The 27891-nt window shown below is 48.8% G+C and overlaps 1 long non-coding RNA gene across 1 annotated transcript; it reads right to left on the bottom strand.

Moving 5' to 3' along the window:
* Window positions 1-1657: 1657 nt before the first annotated feature.
* LOC128775027 (uncharacterized) lies at window positions 1658-8424 on the bottom strand. Its single transcript, XR_008419601.1, has 3 exons — window positions 8167-8424; window positions 2417-2561; window positions 1658-2313 (listed from the first exon to the last, which is right to left on the bottom strand). It is a non-coding gene; the product is annotated as an uncharacterized LOC128775027 (long non-coding RNA).
* Window positions 8425-27891: the final 19467 nt, after the last annotated feature.

Here is a 27891-nt window from a genome sequence, read left to right on the forward strand (position 1 = left end):
ACGATCTCATGGGTTCGTGGGTTCTAGCCCCGTGTCGGGCTCTGCACTGGCAGCCGGGAGCCTGCATGGGATTCTCTCTCTCCCTCCCTCCCCGCCCCTCCCCCACTTGCACTGTCTCTGTCTCTCTCAAAGTAAATGAAAAAACTTGAAAAACGATTTTTAAATATAACAATATCCAGTGGGGCGCCTGGGCGGCTCAGTTGGTTGAGTGTCTGACTCCTTTTTAAAAAAAGGTTTTTTAATGATCATTTATATTTGAGAGATAGAGACAGAGTATGAACAGGGAAGGGACAGAGAGAGAGAGAGGGAGACAGAACGTGAATCAGGCTGCAGGCTCTGAGCCATCAGCCCAGAGCCCGACGCGGGGCTCGAACCCATGAACCGCGAAGATCGTGACTTGAGCCGAAGTCAGACACTTAACTGACTGAGTGACCCAGGCGCCCCATTTTTCTACCTAGTTTTTAACAGCCTTCCAGGAACCAAATTTTCCAAGTCAGATACTCACTGAAGTGCAAAGTCCTGGGGTTACCGACACTGGCACAGTACAGTTCTCTGTAATGGTATGGATTCATTGTCAAGTTTCCAGAACTGAGGCCTGTGCATTCTGAGTGGGCCCTTCGCACCTGGTGCTATCGTGCAATATCCAATCACCTTTCGAGTTGAAACACAAGACCTTTCTACAGGACGTTTTGCCCCAAGTATCGTGTTATCGGTAAAGGAGGCCCTTAATGTATGTGTTCGCCCTTCCCGCGCGTGCCATGGGACAGCCTGAATCCTCACGTGAATTAACTTGTGCACGTGACTCACCCCCACACTACGATGAAGGAACTGAGGCTCCCGGAGGTGAGGTCACTCGCTCAGAGCCACAGCGCAGGCCCCACTGCACTAGGATCCAAACCCAGGCAGTCGAGCTCTTGGTCCTGAATGCGTATCCATGCTGCGCCCTCACAAAGTAGCTGTCGGGGCGCCTGGGTGGCGCAGTCGGTTAAGCGTCCGACTTCAGCCAGGTCACGATCTCGCGGTCCGTGAGTTCGAGCCCCGCGTCGGGCTCTGGGCCGATGGCTCAGAGCCTGGAGCCTGTTTCCGATCCTGTGTCTCCCTCTCTCTCTGCCCCTCCCCCGTTCATGCTCTGTCTCTCTCTGTCCCAAAAATAAATTTAAAAAAATAAATAAATAAACAAAATAGCTGTCAATAAAGTTACTGAGCCGTTTCAATAAAGTTTCCGAGCGGCAGAAAGCGCCAACAGCAACGCTCCCGGGTGCCAAGGCGGCAGGTGGTCAGCGGCACTCAGTAGGCACGTTTGGGTCTGTCCTGACCCGGGCTCCTTACCTTCCGTGGGTGACGGGTCCTCTGACTTTAGTGAGGGCTCCAGAACACTCTCTGCAAACACACAGAACTTCGCACAGGCCACGGATTGTCTAAAGTGCACGGGATCCTGATTAAGAGTATATCCTGCTCCCCTCCCTCACCCCAGCGGCATTTCTCCTCATCCAAAGTTTTAGAAATTTTTTTTTTTAAAGTTTATTTATTTTCAGGGCGTCACGAACCGAACCGTGAGATCATGACCTGAGCTGAAATCAAGAGTTAACGGACTTAACCGACTGAGCCGCGCAGGCGCCCACCTACCCCCCACCCCCCCCCCCCCCCCGGCCCCCAAGCTTTGGCATTCTCGATTCCCTGATTCCAATAACCAGAAAGTTTGGAAAAGGAAATCACCGTGTTCTTCAAGACCAAATGTCCTGTGCAAAATCCTGCCTCCTTCTATCCCACCAAACTCCACCCCAATAAAAACCGGGAAGTCTGAGCATATATCTGTCTGAAACCCAAGGCTTGACCCCAGTAAGGAGCTGGTGCTGAAAGCAGGTGGGAGAGCCCGAGCTGATTGGCTGGGAGCCTCATTCATTTGTTCACTCAACTCATTAAGGGCCTACTAGGTGCCTGGTGCTTAGAAAACACTGGGAATGAAACCGACCCCTCCCCTTGCAGGGCTTCCGTTCCAGCAGAGGGAGACAAACAGCAAAGAATAGACATGAAAAGTCCTTAAACTCGGATCTGCAGCGATGATACAACGTGATCATACGAGGAAGAAAGAAAAGCTCAAGGGGGAATGAGGGGGATCCAGATGTCGGGGCGCAGAGCAATTTTCAGTCAGGTAGTCAGGGTAGACCAGGTTGAGGAGGTGACCTTCAGGCAAATCCTCGAAGGAGGCGGTGGAGCTGGTCACTTGGGTAACTAGGAAGGACACGCTTCCCTTCGAGGGGTCTTCAGTGTAAGGGCAGAATAAGCCGGGCACGTTCCCAGAGACCAGTGTGACTGGAGACCAAGGAACAAGATCAAGGTCAGCAGAGGAGCTCAGGGAGGCACTGGGGCCTCAAGAGCCGCTTGAGAAACCATTGTTTAAGAACACTGGTATCACCTGGGAGGCTCGGTCGGGTAAGCATCCAACTTTGGCTCGGGTCACGATCTTGAGGGTCGTGAGTTTGATCCCTGCATCAGGCTCTGCGCTGACACTGCAGAGCCTGCTTGGGGCTCTCTCTCTCTCTCAAAATAAATAAATAAACCTAAAAGAGAGAGAGAGGGAGAGAGGGAGAGAGGGAGAGAGAGAGAGAGAGAGAGAAAGAGAGAGAGAGAACACTGGCATTATGGAAGGAAAGGAGGGGCTGCTGCAAGGTTTTGAACAGGGCATCACTCCAGCTGCTGTGTTGAGAATAGATCCCAGGAGACAAAGGAGAAGGAGGTTGACAGGTTGAGGCACCATGGCAGTGTTTCAGAGGGGAGATGAGGGTGATGTCTGGCAGCACCGAGAGGGCGGGGATCAGACAGACCGATCAGACTGCCTTGATTGTAACTCAGAGCCAATGTGTCTCGTGGCTCTGGGGTAAAAAAGAAGAAGGAAACTTGGGTGACTGTGGGGTCTGGGCCTGAGGAGAGCCGCAGCCGACCGAGCGGGGAAGGCTGGCAGGTGAGCAGGCCTGCGGGCAAGAGGAGGCGCGGGGATGGGGACAGCGCGGGACGCACGTGCAAGCAGGGATGCTGGGAAGGCACCGGAGCGCGCGAGGGCGTTCGGGGGAGAAGTTCCTACCAGAGATAGAAAGGTGGGGGCTGTCGGGCGTAGGTGGCAAAGCAAGGCCTGAGAAAGCGGAGAGAAAAGGTGAAGTAAAAAATCAATTTCTGCTTCCTGCAGAAATGTTTGTTCATTTCATCCAGAGAAGGAGAAGGCCAGAAACCTAGTAATTAGGACTTTGAGGAAAATCCAGTTATCACGTACAAATTTGGGACAAGCTGTAATGGAGGAGGTGAAGCTTTCAGCACTTTGCTGGGCCTCCTTCCCTTGATCCTATTCTTATCAGGATTTAGGAAGAGTAAAACTTTACGTAGCATCTTAGATTGGCTTGGCTGCCGGGATTATCTGTCCAATTTACGCAGTTGAGAATTACGCTGGCCTCTCCAAATAACTAAAAAGTTGGTGAAATTAAAAAAAATTTCTTTTAGTGTTTTATTTTTGACAGAGAGAGAGAGAGAGAGAGAGAGAGAGAGAGAGAGAGTGTGAATGGGGAAGGGGCAGAGAGAGAGGGAGACACAGAATCCGAAGCAGGCTCCGAGCTCTGAGCCGTCAGCACAGAGCCTGACACGGGGCTCGAACTCATGAACCGCGAGATCATGACCTGAGCCGAAGTCGGACGCCCCGAAGGTTGGTAAATTTTTGACATCGAATCAGGGAAGATGAATATAATGTACTTTAATCTATTTTAAGATAAACTTGCATTCTTGTAGCATTTAATAGTTTACACCCATGATCTGATCTGATGCTGAAAACACCCGTGAGGTGTGTAGGAAAGCGTCGCTGCGGAACGCCCTTTCTTGGGCACTGGAGTGAAGCGGGAGATTTGTGGACCTGCCCGGGCAGCCTCTGACGGCTCCAGCCAGGCTCCCTGGCTCTGGGCCTACATCTCTTATTTCTTGTGGTTCTTCTTGATTAAAAACGAGAAACAGATCAACTTGAAGAGAGTCAGAAACGATGGGGAAAGCCTGGGGAAGGAACAAAAGCATAAAGGGAAAAGAGAACACATTTACCAGGCCAGTAAAAAGAGCAACAAAGAAAGGGCAAGAACAGTGGCTCTTAAACTCCACCTCGAGGCCCCAAATCAGATTATCAGATCATCAGTGCTACCGCCTGGCGCATATTGAAAAGATCTTCTGTTTCAAAGGGGATTACCTCTGGAAGCCTCTATGGCCTCTTTTAGAGAGAGTGGTCTCCATCCTTGAACTGTCCTTCCACTTACCGTGAAGCTTGGAAGGCATCTTAAAACAAGCCTCGCTTAAAGGGACGCAAAGCCACGATTCCTGCGTATTTACTGCTCAGACCCAGGAGACACTTCTTCACGAGAGCGGGGCGAGCGGCGTCTCCCCGCAAAAGTCCGAAGACCTGGGCCTGCCCTGCATTTGAGGGGTGACGCTGGAGAGGTCCTTCCTCCCCATCAGATGGTGATGCCACTTTCCTGGCCTGTCTCAAAGGGATGCCGTGATCCAGTGAGAACATCCCTCACTGCGTAAATCTTTGTGAAGTTAAGAAGGTAGAAATGCTGTGTACGTTGTGAAATGGGGACTGAGTGAAAGACATTGTCACTTTTCAGCAAAGGCCATGAGCATCTCACCCTACAGCTCTCCGAGCTCTCTGAGGCTAACAGCACGCTGAGTCATCAGCGGAGAGGGGAACAGTCGCCTACAAAGTCCTACCGAGGCTTTAGGTACATAGTAGCCGGTTTTTTCTTTTTTTAAAAAAAGTAAGCTCTATGCCCAATACGGGGCTTGAACTCACAACCCGAGATCAAAAGTCACGAATGCTGTATTGATTGAGCCAGCCAGGCCATACCTGCTAGTTTTGAATTTTTAATTTATTTTTAACGTGTATCTATTTTTGAAGGAGAGAGAGAGACAGAGCGTGAGCAGGGGAGGGGCAGAGAGAGACACACACACACACAGAATCCCAAGCAGGCTCCAGGCTCCGAGCTGTCAGCCCAGAGCCCGACGCGGGGTTGGAACTCGCCAACCGCGAGATCATGACCTGAGCCGAAGTTGGATGCTTAACTGACTGAGCCACCCAGGTGCCCCTTGCAGTGTTTTAAAAGAAGGAAGGAACAAAGATTGGTGAGTGCCTGCTACGTATGATTCACTGTCCTTTTCTGTCTATGTTGTTGGTGGCAGTTTTTTTTAATTAGCTGGTATGCTTCTGTAAGACTTTTTAATGTAATGTAATTTAATTTAATTTCGCTTTAGAGAGAGAGAGTGAGGGAGAAAGAGAGAGAGAGAGAGAGGGAGAGAGAGAATCCCAAGCAGGCTCCACACTCAGTGCAGAGTCCAACACAGGGCTCGATCTCATGACCTGAGCTGAAATCAAGAGTCGGAACACTCAATTGACTGAGCCACCCGGGCACCCCTGTAAGAAGGCTTTTGCTTGCTTCTGAAAAGTCAGAGCAGATGTTTAACTCTCTCCATTGAACTACCAAGTTTTGGAATAAGGAGATGGTTTGCTGATCACCCCCGGTGGTGATAAATGCTTTTCCCCGCTTTTCTCTCCCTTGTTTTTCTTTCCACCATTAATTTCACCTATTATTTATAATAATTATAGGTTCAAAATTTCTCAAGTTCAATACATAAGCACCTCTCAAGCTGTATCCTTTTGATATGACCCCATGAATCCTCCTTTATCTCTGACATAAGATATCCCAGACTGCCCCAACCCTGAAACCTATAAATCTTATATTTTTCTTTTTTTTTTTTTTAATTTCATCTTTAATTTTTTGGTGAAGTGTAATTAACAGACAGCATTATATTAGTTTCAGGGGTACAATATCACGTGACTGAACAATTATTTTTTTTATTTTTAATTTACTTATTTGGAGAGAGAGCGAGCGAGCAGGGGAGGGGCAGAAAGAGAGGGAGAGAGAGAGAATCGCAAGCAGGATCCGCGCTGTCCGCGCAGAGCCCAGCTGGGGGCTCGTACTCAAGAGCCGAGAGATCGTGACCTGAGCTGAAGTCAAGAGTTGGACGCTTACCCGACTGAGCCACCCAGGCGCCCTCGCGATGGGATTGAACAACAGTTCTGTACGTTGCTCTGAGCACATCACGAAAAGCGTGCTCTTCCTTCCCTTCAACTATTTCACCCATGGCCCCCACCCTCCCGGCTCCCTTTGGTCTGTTCCTGTTGGCCCGCTGGATTCCAGCACTTTGGACAGAACCTGACGCACACTGTGTTCCATCACATCTAAGATGCCTTTGATTGTAAAATGCACCATTAATTTACGTACCACTAAGAAAGAGAAAACTCTGACGATTGAACTATGATATCCATTGACAGTGACATGCATCCCAATTTAAGAGATGCTAAACTGCAAAAAAAAAAAAAACAAAAAACAAAAAACAAAAAACAAACGGGCATTTTACAATCAATGAAAAAAAACGACACTCAATGAATATTTTCTTTCTTTTTTTTAAATTTTTTTTATTTTTTTTTAACGTTTATTTTTTTTGGGACAGAGAGAGACAGAGCATGAACGGGGGAGGGGCAGAGAGAGAGGGAGACACAGAATCAGAAACAGGCTCCAGGCTCTGAGCGGTCAGCACAGAGCCCGACGCGGGGCTCAAACTCACGGACTGCGAGATCGTGACCTGAGCCGAAGTCGGACGCTTAACCGACAGAGCCACCCAGGCGCCCTGAATATTTTCTTTCTTTAAAATGTTTTGTTTTTGTTTATTTTGAGAGGGAGAGCGCCCATGTGTGTGCGCATAAGCGAGGGGAGGGCAGTCAACAAGTATTTTCTGAACGAACACACAGTTTCACATAAATCTCATTTTATCGTGTGTTTCCGTCTGGCTAAAACTAAGCTACCTGAGGGCAGAGTGTGTCCTCTGTGTCTTGAGTACCTGCACCAGGCGTCGTGTGGACGGCACGCAAAACGTCTGCCTTTGGTGACACCAAAGGCAGACACTACCGAAGGGGGAGGGAAAACGGGTCCAGGAAGCCGGGGGCCGGCTCTATTATTTGGACAAGACTGCGAGCAAAGGAGGGGCAGGAGCATGGGGAGCTGGTGTGTAACTGGGGACAGAGATTCAGTTTGGGAGGGTGAAACGTTCTGGAGATGGATGGTGGTGGCGGTTGCCCAAAAGCGGGAATGCACACGGTGCCACCAAAGTGTCCATTTAAAATGGTTAAAGCAGGGGCGCCAGGAGGGGGGGGCTCAGTCAGTTAAACATCCGACCTTGGCTCAGGTCATGATCTCGTGGTTCATGGGTTTGAACCCCACGATGGGCTGCCCCACATCAGGCTCTGTGCTGACAGCCCGGAGCCTGGAGCCTGCTTCGGATTCTGTGTCTCCCTCTCTCTCTCTGCCCCTCCCCCGCTTGCTCTCTCTGTCTCTCTCGAAACAAATAAACTTAAAAAAAAAAAAAAAAAAAAAAGCAGGGGCGCCTGGGTGGCTCAGTCGGTTAAGCGTCTGACTTCGGCTCAGGTCATGATCTCATGGTCCGTGAGTTCGAGCCCCGCATCGGGCTCTGTGCTGACAGTTCGGAGCCTGGAGCCTGTTTCGGATTCTGTGTCTCCCTCTCTCTCTGACCCTCCCCCGTTCATGCTCTGTCTCTCTCTGTCTCAAAAATAAATAAATGTTAAAAAAAAAAATTAAAAAAAAAGAGCAAATTGCATAAAAATATGCATGCCTTTCACTCTTATTTGAAAAGACGTGATATGTGTATTTGCACGGGCAGAGAACAGGGAGTCAGAAGGACACACGCCAAATGGTGGACAGGAAGTCCCCTTAGGAATGGGAGGACAAAAGGCGGGTCTCTACAGAGCTATAGGTAGGTACGGTCCTATATCTTTTGCCCTGGGACCCCGGTCGCTGTTGCAGGTGCTGGGGAGCAGCTCTGCCCCCCTCCCCAGCCCTCCATCTCCTGCTCTGGATCTTGACAGTTCTGTGCCCCGTCCGGCCCCCACGGTGCCCTGCAGGCTATGTCTCTGGCTCCCAGCCTTTGGCTTCACTCCCTGGACTCCATCTGAAGCCTCGTTCGTTTCTGCAGTGCCCACAAGCTCCTGTGGGGACGGCCCTCAGCCCAGTTCTCACGCTGCCAGCCCACCCGCCCACCCAGTGTTCCCGTGCCCGCTTCTCTAACCTGGCCTCCCCGCTCCAGGGCTGGGTAAAATCCGGAGCGGCTTTGAATCACTTCCCTGCTGGGAAACTTCTAAGGCTTCCGTCGCCTCCGAATGAAATCCACTCTGGCGCGGCAATAAAGGCCTTTCGCAAAACTTGGCTCAGGTTCCCTGCCCACTTGCCGCCGTTGCTGGGGCTGCACCAACTTCTCGCAGGTTCCAAACACGCCATGCCCTTCAGGCCTGAGACTTTGTGCCTTTGCTCCAGTAGTCTGCAACCCGGCTGCCCTGTGGCTTGCCCTCATCTCCCCACCCCCTTAACTGGCCTCGTGCAAACAACGACTTAACTCTCAAAACCTGAGTACAATTCGCCTCCTCCTGGAAGCATCCTCTGCGCCTAACTCGGTGCCGCAGGAACCGTGAACCTCTGCCTGTGTTCCTTGCCTGTTGTACCTCCGTCTGTTACAGTTCTTTCCAGGAGTCAACAGACACTGGCCCGCGGACCAAATCTGCTCTGCCAACTGGTTTGATATTATTTTATTAGTTATTTTTTTTAATGTTTATTTATTTTTGAGACAGAGAGAGACAGAGCATGAACGGGGGAGGGGCAGAGAGAGAGGGAGACACAGAATCGGAAGCAGGTTCCAGGCTCCGAGCCGTCGGCACAGAGCCCGACGCGGGACTCGAACTCACAGACTGCGAGGTCGTGACCTGAGCTGAAGTCGGACGCTCAACCGACTGAGCCACTCGGGCAACCCTGCCAACCGGCTTTAATATGGCCTGTGAGCGAGGGATGGCTTTTATATTGCTAAATGGTTGAACAAAAATCAAGAGGAGAGTATTTTGTGACCCATGAGAATTGTCTGAAATGTCTACGGAATTATGCGAAAGTTACACTGAAATGTCAGCGTCCATGAGTAAAGGCACACCCATGTATTTGCTTGGGTACATTGTCCACGGCTGCTTTGCACGCCACAGTGACGGAGCTGAACAGCCGTGACAGAGACCAGGCGACCACAAAGCCTAAAATGTTCGCTATCTGGCCTTCTACTACTTTTCTACACAGAGTCTGCCTACCCCTGGCCTCCTCTATTTATGCATTTATAGGTCAGTTTTCCACTAGGCGTCGGAAAGACAAAACGTATTGCGATTCCCTGTTTATCTGTTGCCCTTAATACCGCATCCGGCGCGGAGGAGAATTTCAACATTTATGGAGCAAACGCCTAGCTGCTGAGTAACGGCGATGGGTGATTGAAAGGGAAACCGCACTGGGTTCCTGATTCATGGAGGAGACTCAGCCATAAAAGAAAGGCCAATGTCAGATGTCACTGGAGTCGGGAGGTTAGCGCTTTTTTCACGAAGAGGAGACTAAAACATGTCACAATCTCAATTTTACTCACGATTCCTCCTGACTGAGGACACAAACTGAGACCTCAGCAACACTTACAAGGAGATTTGCTTCTCATGAAAAATTCCCAGGCCCCCAGTGCCACGAATCTTATTTATTATCCTCATACAGGCGCTTGTGGTAGGAGGCTGTAATTATCCAGGGCTTTGCTTAAGATACACAGGGGCTATTTCCTCTCTGGTCATTTTTTTTTTTTTTTTAATATTTATTTTTGAAAGAGACAGAGCGAGCGAGCGGAGCGGGCAGAGAGAGGGAGACACAGAATCCGAAGCGGGCTCCAGGCTCTGAGCTGTCAGCACAGGGTCCGACGTGGGGCTCGAACCCACAGACCGTGAGATCACGACCTGAGCAGAAGCTGGATGCCCAGCCCACTGAGCCCCCCAGGTACCCCATCTCTTGTCACTTCCAAAGAGGCGTGTAGTTTCTAAAGTTCCACGTCATTGGGTTCCACCTTACCCCTCCGACCCCAAACAGGAATTCTCTTCCACAGGCAAATGTGGCTCCTCCTAATGGCAAGTCAGTGGGATTCTCGGGCAGTTTAGGGAACAGGTACGTTGGGAATCACCAGCGAATGTTGGTGAAAGATGAAACCGACATGCAAAGGGGAAAGATATTCCAGACTGAAGTTGTGAAAGTGTGACGCTGCAGGGGCGCCCTGGCGGCTTAGTCGGTGAAGCGTCCAACTTCTGCTCAGGTCGTGATCACGGTTAGTGAGTTCGAGCCCCGTGTCAGGCTCACTGCTCTCAGCGCAGAGCCCAGTTCAGATCCTCTGTCTCCCTCTCTCTCTGTCCCTACCCCGCTTGTGTGTGCTCTCCCTCCCCAAAATATATAAACGTTTAAAAAAAAAAAAAATGCAACACGTCCATCCTTGAACCTACCTGACACTCCTCCAGGCCTGGGTGTGAGAGGTAAGAAAATTTTGGATTAAACTGGTTAACAATTATTAAGGGCTTGACATGGATCAACTAACTTAATTTTCACAACAGCCTTATGACATCATTATCCCTTTTACAGATGAGATCTAGACACAGAGAGAGCATCTAGACACAGAGAGAGCGTTAAGTATATGGCCAACTAATCTTTGACAAAGCAGGAAAGAATATCCAATGGAAAAAAGACAGTCTCTTCAGCAAGTGGTGCTGGGAAAACTGGACAGCGACATGCAGAAGAATGAACCTGGACCGCTTTCTTACACCATCCACAAAAAGAAACCCAAAATGGATGAAAGACCTAAACGTAAGACAGGAAGCCATCAAAATCCTAGAGGAGAAAGCAGGAAAAAACCTTTTTGACCTCAGCCACAGTGACTTCTTACTCAGCACATCTCCAGAAGCAAGGGAAACAAAAGCAAAAATGAGCTATTGGGACCTCATCAAGATAAAAAGCTTCTACACAGCGAAGGAAACAATCAGCAAAACTAAAAGGCAACCGACAGAATGGGAGAAGATATTTGCAAATGACATATCAGATAAAGGGTTAGTATCCAAAACCTATAAAGAACTTATCAAACCCAGCACCCAAAAAACAGATAATCCAGTGAAGAAATGGGCAAAAGACATGAATAGACACTTCCCCAAAGAAGACATCCAGATGACCAACTGACACATGAAAAAAATGCTCCACATCACTCATCATCAGGGAAATACAAATCAAAACCACAATGAGGTACCACCTCACACCTGTCAGAATGGCTAACATTCACAACTCAGGCAACAACAGATGTTGGCGAGGATGCGGAGAAAGAGATCTCTCTTGCCCGGCTGGTGGGAATGCAAACTGGTACAGCCACTCTCTAAGTCAGTTAGAGAGAGACAAATATCATACGACTTCACTCATGAGTGGAATTTAAGATACAAAACAGATGAACATAAAGGAAGGGAAGCAAAAATAATATAAAAAAACGGGGAGGAAGACAAACCATAAGAGACTCTTAAATACAGAGAACAAGTTGAGGGTTGCTCAGGGGGAGGTGGGTGGGGGGATGGGTTAAATGGGTGACAGGCATTAAGGAGGGCACTTTTCAGGATGAGCACAGGGTCTCCTATATAAGAGATGAATCACTGGGTTCTACTCTTGAAGCCAAGACTACACTGTATGTTAACTAACTTGAATTCATTCATTTATTTATTCTTTTAAATAGTTTTATTTATTTTTGAGAGAGAGACAGAGCGTGAGTGGGGAAGGGGCAGAGAGAGGGAGACACGGAATCCAAAACAGGCTCCAGGCTCTGAGCTGTCAGCACAGAGCCCGATGTGGGGCTCAAACTCGGGAACCTAGAGATCATGACCTGAGCCAAAGTCAGAGGCTCAACCGACTGAGCCACCCAGGAGCCCTGAATGTAAATAATAAAATAAAATAATGATCCAAAAAAAAAAAGGTTGATAGTACTTCAGTAAGTAAAGTGGATAATTTGATTTATGGTTTTGCAGTTCTCTGATTTTGGGATCTGTTTGAATCTTTATGAGCGATTTTTAACTATAACTGGATTGAGATCGTATTAAATGTTTATATGCAGTGAATTACTATATCCAGTGAATATAAAGTTTAGTGATGTTTCTAATGTAGAAAAATCAGAAGAAAAAATTTACAAGGAGTAAATTTACAAATCTACCTTTTTTTCTGATACTTAATTCAATTTTGATTTATTGTTAGAGGTCAAAGTCCGATATAAACAGAAAAAATTTTACACTTTAATATTTTTATGTGTCCAAGTATGTTACCTGAACTTAGAAATCAATATTAAATCAAATGAAAAAAAGAAAAAAAGAGGGTATAGGTAGAAAGAGTTAGGGGTCCCCAGGGAAAAAGATAAGACATAGCTTTCTTGACATAAGAAAAGTCATCGCAGAGGCACCTGGATGGTCTTAAGTGTCTGACTTTGGTTCAGGTCATGATCTCACGGCTCACGAGTTCGAGCCCCACATCGGGCTCTGTGCTGACAGCTCAGAGCCTGGAGCCTGCTTCGAATTCTGTATCTCCCTCTCTCTCTGCCCCTCCCCTGCTCGCACTCTGTGTGTCTCTCTCTCAAAAATAAATAAACATGTAAAAAATTAAAAAAGAAAAGAAAAGTCATTGTAGGATCCTGGCCATCTTGCGAAAGAATGTAAGAACATTCTTTCAGGCCAGGGATAACCTAATCATATTCAGAAGTGAAGACTGGGGGTGCCTGGCTGGCTCAGTCGGTGGAGTGTGCCAAGACTTGATCTCGGGGTCGTGAGTTTGAGCCCCACACTGGGTACAGAGATTATTTTAAATTTTTTTTTTTAATGTTTATTTTTGAGAGAGAAAGAGAGAAGGAGAGAGAGGGAACTGGGGAGGGGATGTGGGCTCGAACTCACAAGCCGTGGGATCATGACCTGAGCCGAAGTCGGATGCTTAACTGACTGAACTACCCAACCGCCCTAGAGATTACTTAAAAAAATAATAATTTGGGGTGCCTGGGTGGCTCAGTCAGTTAAGCGTCCGACTTCGACTCAGGTCATGATCGCGCAGTTCTTGAGTTCGGGCCCCGCGTCGGGCTCTGTGCTGACAGCTCACAGCCTGGAGCCTGCTTCGGATTCTGGGTCTCCCTCTCTCTGACCCTCCCCTGCTCACACTCTGTGTCTCTCTCTCAAAAATAAACAAACATTAAAAGAAAATTTTTCTTAAATAATCATAAAGCGAAGACTTGAGCTACCTTTGCAGGATCTAAACCCCTCTGAGCACTCAGATGTTGGACTAAGGACTAACTAGAGCCAGAGAATTGGCGATGCTGACCCTTGCCAACCCTGGGGGGACTTCTGACCTGGACTCCGTCACCTTAGATGACTTTTACCCGCGTTCTTTGCTGTAGTCCCCGTTGCACAGGCCCCTTCAGGAATACGTTTGCATCCTCAACTTAAAATGTCCCCAGTTTGTCGTTGGGGGAGACACTGCTTTGGGAAATATCCCCAGGGTTCTCCCCAGTTGTGAGTAAAACTCTCGCTTTTCTTATTCTTTGGCTCAGTGGTGTCTTTTGGCTGTCATCCACCAAGAGGCGACCCGGCGTCAGGTAACAAGGGTCAGGGTAACTTGTCACAACCACACAGGTCGTCAGTGTCCGTGCCAGGATTTAAACCCAAGCAGAAGGGCACAGAGCGCGAGGTAATAACCAGTTCACCACACACGCGTTCCTGAGGTGAGTCCTAGATAGTTCCGGGGCCTTAAAGAGAATGCAGCCTCAAATTGATTATTATCCCGTTTCTTTACATGCTGCGTTAATCATTTTTGGAAACTCCTTGTCTGGCGAATATTCGTTTTCTCGAAAATAGCTGGGGTCCATAAAAGCTTCAACACGCCATACCCACGTGTCCATCAACAGGGGACCGGTGGCCATGAAAAGGACGCGGTGGCTTTACTGGCTGCTGCAGCACGTGACTCTGGTCGGGCTCTGCTGACCCCTCTTCTCCGCCAGGCTTTGACCTTGGCCTGCAAGAACGGTAACTTCCAGCACAGTCTCTCTCACCCACCGCACACTAAAAGACTTGAACAAACACAGGCAGGGTTCCGAGCTGCCCAAGGCTGCCCTTGGCAGTGAGGACCTCAGCCCCCTTCAAATGCCTGCCTGTCTCCCAGTCTCTGTGGGAGGCTAATCACCAGTCAGCCAGCCTAATCGCCTTGGCGTTGAGCAACCTCTCACTTTGTAATTTTTCACGTCTGACTCTCTCCCTCTCCTGGCTCCCTCATTCTCCCTTTAAAATGTCGCCGTCACCCTTGAACTTGCCCATGCAGTGGTTACTGAATAAAACCTGTTTTTACCATATTAACTAACGCCTGGCTTTATCTTTGATGAGGCACACTGTGGCTGTGGACTGAAAACTGCAAGGTGGGGCACGGTGGCTGGGGACAGCGTGGGGGAGGCCGCACGTCCCCAAGTGCCCCTTCATGCTTGTCAGTTGTTGTTTTTTTAATTTTTTTTTTTAACGTTTATTTATTTATTTATTTATTTTTTTCTTCTTCAACGTTTTTTTTATTTATTTTTGGGACAGAGAGAGACAGAGCATGAACGGGGGAGGGGCAGAGAGAGAGGGAGACACAGAATCGGAAACAGGCTCCAGGCTCCGAGCCATCAGCCCAGAGCCTGACGCGGGGCTCGAACTCACGGACCGCGAGATCGTGACCTGGCTGAAGTCGGACGCTTAACCGACTGCGCCACCCAGGCGCCCCATAACGTTTATTTATTTTTGAGACACAGAGAGACAGAGCATGAACGGGGGAGGGGCAGAGAGAGAGGGAGACACAGAATCGGAAGCAGGCTCCAGGCTCTGAGCCATCAGCCCAGAGCCCGACGCGGGGCTCGAACTCACGGACCGTGAGATCGTGACCTGAGCTGAAGTGGGAGGCTTAACCGACTGAGCCACCCAGGCGCCCCTACGCTTGTCAGTTTTAAAGCATGCTCAGCCATGCTTTCCAAAGTCACAGCACAAATATTGCAGTAACTGGAGGCAATATTTATTGACTGCAAGGAACCGCCAGATTAACCCATTCCATCCTCATGGCTCCCGCAGACTGCTGACTCTATCAAACCCATTGTACAGATGAGAATCTAAGGCACAGAAAGGCGGGGTACCTTGCTCAAGATCACAGAGCTAGTGAGTGGCTGAGCCAGGCCTGAACCCCACATAGTCTCCAGCAGAGCAAGACTGTTCATAAGGACATGGGGACAGCATCCACAGTCACTTGGTAACAAATTTGTTATGTTTGAAAAAAGTAAAGTATGGAGTGCACAGTCATTTTAAACCAAATAAAGAACATCCATTGTGGGGCGCCTGGGTGGCTCAGTCGGTCCAGCGTCTGAGTCTGACTCTTGATCTCGCCTCAGGTCATGAGCCCAGGGTCGTGGGATTGAGCCCCGCATCCAGCTCCGCCCTGCTGAGCGTGAAGCCTACCTAAGATTCTCCCTCTCCCTCTGCCCCTCTGCCCTGCTCCTGCTCTCTTTCTCTCTGAAATAAAAAAATTTTTAAATCCATTGCTTAAGCTTCTGTAGGTATGTTTCTACACAAAGAAAATGAAACAAGAAAAAATATGTAAAGGGGAAGGAGGGTGGGGGAAGACAGAAAGGAGCGGGGCGGGGGGGGGGGGGGAGAGGACTAGAGGAGGTGGAGGGAGATGAAGAAAGGGGGAGGGCCGGACAAACCTCACAAAGGTGTCCCTCACAGGCTGCCTGTTGAAGATTTCAGTAATTTCTCTAACAAAAGCAAGTTAAACAAAAACCCAAATTCCTGGAAACGGGACACATTTGGCATTTAAGTAAACATGCTTCCTTTGTCGTGATTAGATTTATCTTTAATTATGAAATTTGTTGATTAACAGAAGTAAAGCAGCCATAAAACCGGCTCACTCCGGCCTCCAAAATAAACTAGGCTTTATTTCACAGATGTGAGACTTCTTGCCTCCGCAAAGTTTACAACCCTGCAAGCCTCACCCTGCGTTCTTAAGAGGAACAAATATTTTGAAGCGTTTCTGATTATTCATTTCAAAGCGTGTTTAAACACACAAAAAGCCATACCGAGATGAAACATGCCAACTTTCCCCAGGAGGGCCTGCATCCGGGATATGAAACCACAGACGCAGTAAACCTCTTCCCAATTGTACAGATGAACATTACCGCCTTCATAGAGCAGTTAGATGCACCTCTTTCGGTACTGGGGTTGTTTGTTTGTTTGTTTAACATTTATTTTTGAGAGACAGAAAGAGACAGAGTACGAGCAGAGAAGGGGCAGAGAGACACAGGGAGACACAGAATCCGAAGCAGGCTCCAGGCTCAGCCGTCGGCACAGAGCCTGATGCGGGGCTCGAACCCACGAACCGCGAGATGGTGACCTGAGCCGAAGTTGGTTGTTTGACTGAGCCACCCAGACGCCCCAGTCCTGTCTTATATTGAATGCCAAGCAAGCTAGTGTTTCCTGTTTCATGTTTCACAATTTACTTACTGGCCCTAACTAATTCAAGGATATTTAAAAAAATTTTTTTTAATGTTTATTTATTTTTGAGACAGAGAGAGACAGAGCATGAACGGGGGAGGGTCAGAGAGAGAGGGAGACACAGAATCCGAAGCAGGCTCCAGGCTCCGAGCTGTCGGCACAGAGCCCGATGCAAGGCTTGAACTCACGGACTGTGAGATGATGACCTGAGCCGAAATCGGACACTTAACCGACTGAGCCACCCAGGCGCCCCAAGGATATTTTTAAATAAGTTGTATATCTCCTGAATATTTTTAGTTTGTTTACCTCAGAGGTCAAGCTAATAACAGTAATAATAATAATAACAGCTGCTACATAGAAAGCACGAACTATATCAAAACTGCTAAACACTGTATACATGTTAGAAAATTATTGCATATTAAAATAAATTAGTAAAAATTAAAATATTATTTTGTTTAACCCTACAGTAGCTTTTAGGTATTTAGCTTGATTTAGAAAATACCTATGCATTGTAAATTATGCCAAAACATAAATATTCCCATGAAAGGTATACAGCTTACCATAAAAACAACATAGTCTTAAAATATATCACACCAAGAAGCTTAAAAAGCCATTAAAAATGCATTTTGAACATTATACATCAATTTGCATCTACATAGGAATTGTAGTAAAACAGAAGTGCTTTGACTGTGTAAAAAAGTGCTACCACCAATTGGCTAATGTGGCATTATCAAGTTTTCCATCTATAATCTTTCTCGTTGAATAATTTTTTAAAAACCTATTTCTTACCATTTATTCTATGCTGGACCCTGAGCCAGGCACCTTATTGGCATTATCGTATTGATTTAACGATTGAACACACACAAAGTTGTACAAACCCTGCTGGACGTAGCAAGTGCTCAGTAGATGTTGGCTATTATGATCTCAATCTTCACACACCTAATAATTCCCAACGAGGGAAGGATTATCATGCCCCGCCACGAAGGACGACGTGGTGCTCTGTCCAGTGTGACCCAGATGGTCAATGGCAGAGCCCAGCCGAGGTCAGGTTTGTCTCTTACACTTGGTGGCTTGACAAAAAACACAGGGCCGAATCTAAGTCCAGTTCAGATAGATGGCATAACGTAGATTCCATGTGGTCTGGAGAACTCATTCCCTCTGGGAATTGGAGGTGATCCAGGGGAGAGGGGACACGGGGTGCAGAGAGCCAGGAAAACTGGTTGTACCTTGCACACAGCCTCTGAGAGGGCTCGTGCCTCCAACGCCCCGTTTGCTCAGACCCAGCTCTGCACCAGGCATGGCACCGAGCTGGAGAATGTTAGGGGTTGCTGACTGCCCCCAGAGAGCTGACAGCCAAGTGGCAAAATGGACAGAGACAAACAAAATACCTGCAAACTGGGACAAGAAAACAGGGCGCTGAGCCAGGGACTAGGGTTACAACTTCAGATGTTCAGAAGGCAGTTTCTTACAGTTTTCCTATTTTCTTATTAAATGTTATATAATCTAATACTGAGGACAAGACAAGCGATGCACTCTCCTTTCCTATCTACCTGGTACTTTCCATAACGGTAAACTGGATGGATGAGACCAAGGAAATAGAAATCTGTTTCTATCTAGCCCTTTATCGACCAACCAAGTATGCTCTTCTTTTTTTTTTTTTTATTTTTTTATTTTTATTTTTTTTCAACATTTTTTTTTTTTTTTTTTTTTGGGGGGACAGAGAGAGACAGAGCATGAACGGGGGAGGGGCAGAGAGAGATGGAGACACAGAATCGGAAACAGGCTCCAGGCTCCGAGCCATCAGCTCAGAGCCTGACGCGGGGCTCGAACTCACAGACCGCGAGATCGTGACCTGGCTGAAGTCGGACGCTTAACCGACTGCGCCACCCAGGCGCCCCCCAAGTATGCTCTTCTAAATGACGCAGGTAAGGTGGGTCTTACCACTAAATGGGTTACATTCGGAAGCCCCTTTCTGTCTTACGTGACTTTGATGAAGCGTAATTATCAACTATGTGTCCCACTTGGACATAGTTCCGGAAAAATCAGAGATCCCAGGACCGGCAGGGGCTGCAGTCAGGCGGGGGACCAGCAGGGGTTGCTGCGGGTCCTCCCGTAAGGGGGTCATCGCCGGCGCCTTAGGTCCCCGCCGCCCGAGATCTGCGCGGTCCCGCGAGCCTGGGGTCCCGCTGTGCCCCCGGCCGTCGCGGACTGTGCAGCGGCCCTTTGCCGCCGCGTCTTTCCGCTTTCGGCTCGCATTCCCGCCTCCACCCTCGCACCCGGGAACCGCCTGCCCGTCCCGAGCCGCTTAATAGGGCTGAATTCGGAGTCGGCAGCGGCGGGATCTTCCTCTACCTACTTCCCATCCCCCAGGGCAACAAGCCACCAGCGGACACCGCCCCGCGGTCCTCGTTTCAGGAAGCTCTCTTTCGCCGGAAAAGGGTGGCACAAATCTCGACCAGCACGGAGATGGGCCCCGCTCCCGAAGGAGTTCTAGAAGGAGGAAGACCGGGGAGGAGGCGGCGCAGCGAGGACGCGTCCACACACACACACACACACACACACACACACACACCCACCCACCCACCCAGCTCCCCTTAGAGACAGCCCCGCCGGGGCGCCCTGGAGCGCGTGCCCACCGCGCGCTCTCGCCACACCCCTACACCCACCCCCCGCCCGACCTCCACCCCTCCTTCCCCCGGGGCGCGTGCCTGCCTGCGCGCTCCCATTCCGCCACCACCCACCCCCCCCCCCCCCACCGACCCCTGGGGCGCGTACCCGCCCGCCTGCTCTCCTCCCGCCACGCCCTCCCCTCACCGAGGCGCGTGCCCGCCACCGCGCTCGGCACTAGCCACGCCCTCCCGACCCCCACCCGGGGCGCGTACCCGCCCGCGCGTTCTCGCCCGGCCCCGCCCCCGAGGGGCGCGTACCCGCTCGCACGCTCCAGCCACGCTTCCCCGCGCCCCTAGCTCACTTGGAGGCAAATCAGCGCCCCCACACCGTCCAAAGGGCCAGGGGCGGGTGGCGAAGGGTGGCGGGAAAATCGAAACGAATTGAGTCAGATCTCAGCAGGTGGGAGGCGTTTCCCACCCCACCCCCCCGCCCGCCCGGGGGCTGCGGGAGGGGTGAAAATACTCACCCCTGCTTCCTCAGTTGCTACCCGAGGGCCTTGGTTGACATTTTTTTTTTTTTCTGGAGCCCACCCGAAGGGCCTCTGCGCGTCTACGCCGCCTTCAGCCTGGAGACTTTTGCAGACGACGTGGGGGCCGCGCGGCCCTTTCAGCCGAGACGAGGAACAGGCGCGAGGTGCAAGGGGCCGGGGTTCAGCGGCAGCTGGCGGTGGTTACTGCACGTGTGCGGCGCAGACCCGAGGGACCCAGACGGGGGTGCCCGAGAGACCCGAGCCCGCACCTCGTGGGCCCGCCGCGCTTGTTGCATGAACCGAGCGGGGCGGGGGGCACGTCCCATCTGGGCTCCAGGGCAGCGGGGCGGCGTGAGGGAGGGTCCAATAAAGGAGGAGGTGCCAGGGCCAAACTTGACCTCCCGCACCTATGCCCGAGGCGGCCTGATCACCAACCCTGACCTCCGCCGACCTTTCATTTAGTAAACGTTAACTTAGCGAGGCCCATCGCTCCGGCCGGCAGGGAAGCCGAGAGGCGCAATGGGAATAATTGCTCGCATCGCCATGGCAACCGTCAGTTGTTAGGCCACCAGCCCCTTTCAGCTGTACACCTCTCGTCTTTGGTTGGGTTCCCCCGGAAACCGAATCGGAGTCTCTGAGATGTGCAGCCAGCCAGCTCAGTGGGCAGTGCTCTCAGGAAGCAGCGCGGGAGCGGGTCGGAGAAGAAGTGTAACCGACCGCCATGCAAATGGGAGCCTTAGCCAATTCCATAGGGAGCTCCGCAGCTGAGATGGCCCTTGGGGGTTGGCCCTGAATCAAAGTAAGGGGGTCAGCCCTCTGTAACCCTGCAGGGACCGGTGAGGGCCTAGGACTGCCCTGAGGAGGACATACTCCAAGGGCATGGCGGCTCCCTTCGGTGAAGGGCAAGTCTCAGGGAAGAACTCAGCTGAACTTGATCTGTCACAGGCGACGCTGGACCCTGCAAGCTGGAGGATGGTGCCTTGCCTTGGAAGGATTCTGGGTGGCACAGCACAGCACAGCACCCACTATGCTCCTTGAGAGCAGCCTGTTGTATTCTCAGCTCTTTAAACACCTCTTTTGGGGGGCGCCTGGGTGGCTCAGTCGGTGAAGCGTCCAGCTTCGGCTCAGGTCATGATCTCATCATTCATGAGTCTGAGCCTCACTTCGGGCTCTGTGCTGACAGCTCAGAGCCCGGAGCCTGCTTTGGATTCTGTGTCTCCCTCTCTGTCTGCCCCTCCCCTGCTCATGCTCTGTCTCTCTCTGTCTCAAAAATAAATTTTAAAACAGTAAAAAAAAAAAAAAAAAAAAAATTTTTTAAAGTAAACAAAAAAAAGAAAAGGAGGATCTCCTGCGTCGAGTAGGAGTTTCTAGGCTGACGTCGTAAGGTCCGCAAGACTTGGGAGAGTGAAACGTTGTGACATTGTCAGAAAAGTCACAACTTTATTCATTCAACAAATATTTACTCAGCATCTGCTAGATACCGGATGCAATTTCAGCCTGGAAATGGCAACTGTGAAGACAGACATTGCATAAACATGAGGGTATACCAGGTGGTAATAAGTTCCACAGAGAGGCACAAAGCCAGGAAGGGAGGAGTGGTCATGGCAGGTGAGGGTGGGGCTTGTTCTTCACATAGGGGTCAGGGAAGCTGTAACTTTTGAGCAAAGACCCGAGGGAGGTCAACGTAATCAGGAAGAGCATGCTCAGTGTGCCCGAGGTAGAGCCTGGAGGCAATTGAGACTGGGAGGCATGGTGTCACCGAGGGGCAGGGCCAGGTCTCGCAAGGCCTGGCCTTCTGTGGGATTGGAGGGTGGGCCACACCAGGAGGTGTTGCAGGAGAAGGGACTGGAGAAATATTCTGGGCCCCACCTGTGAAGGCTCTTTCATGCCAAGCTGGATAGTCAGTCTGGGCTTTGTGATGGGAAAGCCCCGGAGGTTTGTGGGCCGAGGAATGACGTGGCAAGATTATTGTTTTGCAGAAATCCCTCTGCTGGAAAGTAACGGTCCTCAGATTTAGGATCGCAGAGGCCAATACGATAGCCACAGCAGTGAGAACACCAAAAACTCTTTAAGTGCTAAGCCATACCTCCTATGGCTTATCAATTCCACCCCTTGGTATTTACCCTACAGAAATCCATACGTGGATTCACCAGAAGACATGAAAAGACTGTTCTTAGCAGTAAAATATGGTAACTCCAAATTGGAAACCACTTAGGTTTATCAGCAGTAGAATAAGTACATCGTGCAACATTCATATTGGAACATATCACACAAGACGCACAAATGATTGGCAGAAACTCACCAACACAGTGAAGAATTAAAGAGGTGAGACACAAAAGAATCTCTACTCTGTGATTCCATTTATATGAAATAGAAAAACAGGTAAACCCAGTCTATGCTGTCAGATGTCAGGTTGGTGGCAACTCTGGAAGGGAGGATGGTGGCCGGAAACACCAGCGGCCCCATGGGGGCCTTTTCTGGTTCCTTTTCTGGTTCCTGATCCACCTATCGCTTCCTGATGCGCTGAGTTTGTGACCATTCACCAAGCTGTACGCTGAGGAGTGAGAGCACTTTTCTGTATTATGTTCTGCTTCAAAAAAAAACCTTAAAAATTCCTTTCCATGTAGACCTCCCATAGCTAATTCATTGCTGCAAGGGGGGGCTATTTTAACACCAGAAAGGGAAGGTAGTCATAATCTCGGGACACGTGGCCTTTCTTGAAATGTAATCAGTTCACCTTTTGAAAATCTTCCTGCATCGTCTTTATTGGCTGTGCACTGGTGTTCGGGGCTCACGAGGAAAGTATTACATTTAATCATGGGCATGTTACTTTTTAAGTACTTGCTAAATCACACGGGAAAATTTATCTGGGAGGCAGTTGGCAAAATGGGTTTGAGGGAGTCAAACACCAAAACTGAAGAGCTAAAACTGAAAAAGTCTTGGAAGAAGACTTAGAAGAGAAAAAAAATCATGACAGTGGATGTGACATTTGCACGGACAGGATGCCAAAAGCCCAGGCAACAGAATTGAAAATAAAATTGAGCTTCCTTAAAATTAAGAACTTTGGGGCATCAAAGGATATTATCAAGAAAGAGAAAAGACAACCTATTGGCTACCCACTGCATTAACCTGGGGTTGGTATCCAGAATATTCAACTCCTAACACTCAACAACAAAACACCAAACAACCCAATTCACAAACGCACAAATGGGGGCGCCTGGGTGGCTCAGTCGGCTAAACATCCGACTTCGGCTCAGGTCATGATCTCATGGTCCAGCCTCGCGTGGGGCTCTGTGCTGACAGCTCAGAGCCTGGAGCCTGCTTCGAATTCTGTGTCTCCCTGTCTCTCTGCCCCTTCCCCACTCGCACTCCGTCTCTCTCTCAAAGATAATAAATAAACATTAAAACGAATGTTTTTAAATGGGCAAAGGACTTGACATTTCTCCAAAGAAGATATACAAGTGGCCCATGAAAGCCCATGAAAAGGTGCTCAACAGCATCAGTCCTTAGGGAAATCCGAGTTAAAACCACGGTGAGATTCCATTTCACACGTACTAGGATGGCCATACCAAAAATAGAGGAAATACCAAATATTGTCATAGATGTAGAGAAACTGGAACCGTTGGGCCTTGCTGGTGAAACGTAAAATGGTGTAGCCACTGTGGATAACAGTTTGGCCCTTTCTCAAAAGGTTAAACACGTAACTACCATGTGACCCAGCAGTCGCACTCCTAGCTGTACATCCAAAAGAACTAGAAGCAAGAAGTTGAACAGATGAACTTCCACACCCATGTTCACAGCAGCACTATTCACAATAGCCACAGGTGAAAACAACCCAAGTGTCCATCAACAAATGAATGGATAAACAAAATGTGTGTGTGTTTGTGTGTGTGTGTGTGTATACACATATATATACATACATAGATATGTATGTATATACATATACACATACATATACATACATAGATATGTAATACACATATACATACATAGATATCTAAAAATATATACGTGTATATTAAAAATCCATAAAAAGGAATGAAATTTTGATATATGCTACAACGCGAATGGACCTTAAAAACATGCTTAGTGAAATAAGCCAGCCACAGAAGGTCAACTATTATATGATTCCACTTATATGAGATACCTAGAATTGGCAAATTCATAGAGACAGAAAGTAGATTCAAGGTTACCAGGGTTTGAGGAAGAAAAGGACCGGGGAGTTATTAATTAATGGAGAGAGTTTTTGTTGGGGATGATGAAAAAGCTTGGATATAGTGATAATGGTTGTACAGTATTCTAAATGTTTAATGCCACTCACTTGTACATTTAAAATGATAAATGTGCTATATATATTTTAACGGACATACACACGCGTGCGGGCACACACACACACACACACACACACAGCTGGCAAAAATATGAGGCTGGAACTCGGGGAGGGATCAGTGCTGGGGATGCTCATGTGAGGTTGAACACTGCTCCCTCTGAAGCTAGAGAAATGTCGAAGTTCACCCAGGCAGATCACACAGCAAGAAAGCAAGACCGAGGACGAAACTCCAGCAAATGTTTACTTGTAAGGACTACAGAGGAGCAGGAGGAAGGGAGGGAGCAGAAGAGATCGCAACAGATTTAAAATGACCAGCTGGAGAGGCGAGGGTAGGAAGAGGGGGAGGGGAGTCAGGAGAGGCATCACGGGACCACTAAGGAGAGTCCACAGGTGGTGCGTGATGTCCAGGGCTTCTATGAAGCCAAGTTCATCAAGGAAGAAGTGATTGAAAGAAGACTTGCATGAGGTCCTTGGTCACTTTAGCGTGATTCTCTCCATCTCTCTCTGGCCCTCCCCCCCTCAAAATAAATCAACTTTATTTAAAAATATATGAGGATCAAAGAGAAGAGAACGAACAAATCATGGCTTGAGAGGGCGAGGAAGGTAGGTTTGTTTATTTAAGGTATAGGTACTCTGGGGGCGCCTGGGTGGCTCAGTAGGTTGAGCGTCCGACTTCGGCTCGGGTCATGATCTCACGGTCCGTGAGTTCTAGCCCCACGTTGGGCTCTGTGCTGACAGCTCAGAGCCTGGAGGCTGCTTCGGATTCTGTGTCTCCCTCTCTCTCTCTGAGCCTCCCCCATTCATGCTCTGTCTCTCTGTGTCTCAAAAATAAAGAAACGTTAAAAAAAAAAAATAAGATAAAGGTACTCTGAAGTGAAAGGTGAGGTGGCCATGGAAAGAAGGGGAAAATGATGGTACAGAGTCTAAGGAGAGGCAGGAGACCAAGGCATGTCAAGAACCGCAAGGAAGGATCAACACTGGTGAGAAAAAGAATGTCCCTTTCTCTGAGGATGGAAATAGATGCCATTACAGGGGAAGCGGTCATGCTTTCAGAGTCAAAACTAAGGCGTGTGGTCAAAAAAATGCACGTACACTTTCAGAGACAAACCCAACAGTAGTCGCCAATGCTTCCCAAATTTTAACATGCATGCAAATCACTTCAGCATCTTGTTAAAGGGCAGATTCTGATTGAGTGGGTCTGCGAGTCTGCATTTCCAGCAAGCTTCCAGATGAGACAGATACTGTTTATCTGTGTACCACAACCAGAGGAGTAAGCACTGTCCAGTCTGGGAGCAGCTAGCCACATGTGGCTTTTAAGCTTTAAAAGGTGGCAAGTCTAGGGGCACCTGGGTGGATCAGTTGGTTGAGCGTCTGACTCTTGATCTTAGCTCAGGTCATGATCCCAGGATCGTGGGATTGAGCCCTGTGTTGGGCTCTGTGCTGAGTGCGAGCCTGCTTACGATTCTCTCTCTCTCCCTCTGCCCCTCTCCCTCCTCCCCCCTAAAATAAAAAGTAAAATAAAATAAAATAAAATAAAATGTGGCAAGTATGAATTGAGCTGTCTTAAGTGTAGTAGGTATAAAACACTCACCAGATTTTGAAGAGTTAATATGAAAAGAAGAATGTAAAACATCTCAATAATGTATATATACTATATATAGATTTTATTTTTGTTTTGTTTCTATATTTTATTATGGAAAATTTCAAACATATACAGTAGCACAGATGAGTACAAGTCCCCATGTACCCGTCTTATGGGTTGAAATGTGTCCCCCCGAAAAAGATATGGTGGAGTCCTAGCCTTCGCTACCTGTGAACATGACCTTATTTGGAAACAGGGTCTTTATAAAGATAATGAAGTTAAAAGGAGGTCATTAATCCAATATGGCAGGAGCCCTTATAAAAGAGGGAAATTTGGGGCACCTGGGTGGCTCAGTCAGGTAAGTGTCCGACTCTTGGTTTCAGCTCAGGTCATGATCTCACAGTTCATGAGATCGAGCCTTATAGCCAGCTCAGTGCTGACAGCGCATAGCCTGCTTAGGATTCTCTCTCTCTCTCTCTCTCTCTCTCTCTCTCTCTCTCTCTCTCTCTCTCTCTCTTTCTCTGCCCCTCCTCTGCTCACGTGTGCATCTCTCTCTGAAAACAAATAATACATTAAAAAAAAAAAAGAGTGGGCTGCCTAGGTGGCTCAGTGGGTTAAGCATCTGACTTCGGTTCAGGTCACGATCTCACTGTTTGTGGGTTCGAGCCCCACATTGGGCTCTGTGCTGACAGCTCAGAGCCTGGAAGCCTGCTTTGGATTCTGTGTCTCCCTTGCTCTCTGCCCCTCCCCCACTCGCATTCTGTCTCTCTGTCCCTCTCTCTCAAAAAATAAACATTAAAAAAAAATTTTTTTGAAAGAGGGAAATTTGAACACAGAGGCAGACATACACGGAGTACAGACAACACGAAGCCCCAGAAAACACTGTGTGTAGATGAAGGCAGAGATTGGAGCGATACATCTACAAGCCAACAAATGCCAAAGATTGCCAACAAACCATCAGAAGCTGGGATAGAGGCATGGCCAGATTCTCCCTCACAGACTTCGGAAAGAACCAACCCCGCCAACATCTTGATCTTGGACATCCACCCTCTAGAACTGCCCGGCGAGAAATTTCTGTCGTTTGAAGTCCCCGGTTGTGGTTCTTTGTTCCAGGCAAACTCATACAGCCCATCACCAAACTTCATCTCCAACCATACCCACTTCTCAGATGATTTAAAAAGCAAAAGTAAGGAGGAGGAGACATTCCAAATAGAAAGCCATCCCAGGCCAATGTCTCTGCTGGGGTGAGCATGGGTGCCACAGTGGCCTTAGGACCCCCGGGGAAGATCGTGCCGAAGAACTAGAATGGTTCAGTTGTCTTACTAATGGCCAGTCGGGTTTGGACAAGCCTTTCCTTGACGGAGTGTGGTCCTCTCCACTGCAGGGGCCAGAATGAGCCTTATTAACTTCCCCTGAGCTTTCACACTCACTCCAGACCGTGGCCAGATCCTTGAAGGTACCCAATTACCACATGAGCACAGGAAGTAAAGGCACCTCTTTTCTCCTCCAACCCAATCTTGGAATAAGCCCTAATCCGTTTAAACTGGGATAGAATCAACGGAGTACGGTATAGAGTACAGAGGATGTGACCTCATTTCAAGGTTTTGTTTTGTTTTTTCCGACCCTTCTCTTTCCTCTTCTACCCATTTCGGTTTAAGTTTTATAGCACGTTTCTTCCAAATACTCTCAGGTGGCTACGTCCCCGGCCCCATCCTTGAGACCGAGCCCCTGGAAACCACAGCCTGGCCTCATTGCCTCCCCACCTCACCTCCCATTCACTTTTCAATTCTCCATGCCAGCATTCTGATGCCATCTTGGCACTGAAATGGGTGACCTTTTAGCCTCGCGCTCGCATTGACGTGGTTCCATCTTCCATTTTTGTTGTTCTCTCTGCGGCTCTCGACGCTGTTGACCACTCCCTTCTCGACAGGTTCTCCTCTTTTTGGCTTCCCACGGACCACGCACAGCTGCTTCTCTTGCCACGGGTCTGCCCACACTGCCTAAATTTCCCTTTGTCTGTCCAGGAAATCCCAAGGCTCCCCAGGATCTCCGGGACCTTTTCCCTTCTCGCGTGACACGCCCTCCCAGCAAACTCCGTTCAACTCCCTGGCATCATTTGCCGCCTGGATGCCCACAGTTCCAATTCTATATCTCCGTCCTTAAGAGCACTAAACATTGTCTTTTTATTACATGTCATATATAGAAGAGTGTAGAAGACACCTACGACATTATAAAGACTTGCAAAAATAATAAGGCAAACACCCAAATAACCACCACATGGGTTAAGATGAAATACTGCCATCATCTTAGAAGGAGTCTGTGTGGCTCTTCCTGATCACGTTCCCAAG

This window comes from Panthera pardus, unplaced genomic scaffold, assembly GCF_024362965.1.
Source record: "Panthera pardus isolate Hobbes unplaced genomic scaffold, ASM2436296v1 HiC_scaffold_6, whole genome shotgun sequence".
NCBI lineage: Eukaryota > Metazoa > Chordata > Mammalia > Carnivora > Felidae > Panthera > Panthera pardus.